The sequence below is a fragment of the Echinops telfairi genome, unplaced genomic scaffold (genome assembly GCF_000313985.2).
Source record: "Echinops telfairi isolate 266 unplaced genomic scaffold, ASM31398v2 ScPeMD7_23;HRSCAF=83, whole genome shotgun sequence".
Lineage (NCBI taxonomy): Eukaryota > Metazoa > Chordata > Mammalia > Afrosoricida > Tenrecidae > Echinops > Echinops telfairi.
The window spans coordinates 80,262,863-80,264,232 of record NW_022103920.1 but is presented as its reverse complement, the minus strand read 5'-3'; positions in this window follow the sequence as shown (position 1 = coordinate 80,264,232).

The window sequence follows — 1,370 nt, the reverse complement described above, 5'->3', positions numbered from 1 at the left end:
CGTGACCCACAGAGAGATTAAAAGCAAGAAGAGCATCCAGGGCATTCTGAAGCTTCCGTTTTGCTTTCATCTCAGTGGAAGCTTCTAGCATCCCCCTGGATGACAGCTGGACTACCTTTGGCGGCCTAGGAGAAGGGAGGGTCTGGACACTGCAGTCTCTGCCCCTTTGTCGTCCTCACAGCAGTCACAAGTCTCTCCTCCTGTGATACTGGGGGTGCTGAGAAGTTCCTTAAAGGCACAAAAAAGCACAACTCAGCAGTCACAGATTTAGTGAGGTTGGTGATGACAGAACTGTGTGACTGTGTGTGGGTGTGAGCACGCACACTCTTGGTTGCACAATAGTTCCAGGAGAAACAGATGTAGATATATGAGGGTATGTAACAAATTATTGCTGCCAGGGTCCCAGTTCATATAGGCATGGGTTTATACAACACAAAACATGCTACACAAGTCTCTGTGGTCGTTGGGTGGCTGCGGACAAGTTCTCTCAGTAATACAGTTAGTTGTCTGTGTCTTCTCAGGATCATTTTGAAAAAGAAATCTAGACAGTGGCATTCGAAAGGATCTTCCTTAACCCACAGCCGCTGAGTTGATTCCGAATAGAACTGTCCCCAGGAGTAGAAAGCCTCATCTTTCTTTTGTGAAGCAGCTAGTGGTTTCGAACTGCTGACCTTACAGTTAGCAGCCCAAGGAATAATCCACCACACCATTTGGGCTCCTTAGGACATGTGTGAACTAATGAAGTTCAAGGCAAAGAGGACAGTTGAGGTCATGTAGACTGTTTTTGGGGACTACAGGGGTGGGAGATAATCTTGCAAGGTTTTCTTTAAAGGATACGGGATGATCATGGGACCTTATTTGAAGAATTTTTAAGAACATTGAAAACAGCATCAATGAGGAAAAAGGCCAAGAAAGTTGCACTAAGGAATTCTTTTTCCAGCACGGTAAGACACCTGCTCATTTTGGGGGGATAGCAAGGGCTGTCTTTAGGAGAATTTATTTGGGAATCCTTGTCCCTTCAGACATATTTGTATTCCTCAAACTCCAAGAACATTAAAAACAAGCAGACATAATCTGAGTTCCTTGAGGATGCCAAGGCTAGAGTTTTGGGAACTGAAGTGCAATTCTCCGGGAGGGGTTAGAGAGAGGACAACGCTGCCTTCAGAAGTGTATCAACGTAGATGGAGGGTATTTTGAGAACCAATGGCTTCAGTTTTTAATATCAATATTTAATAAAAGCTTCTATGTGTAACAATACGGTTTGACCTGCCCTCAAAAATCTATATCTGCTTAAGAAAATTTAGCCCCACAACCGCTGAAGACAAAGCAGGTGAATAAGCAAATGTGGTGAAGAAAGCTGATGGTGCCCG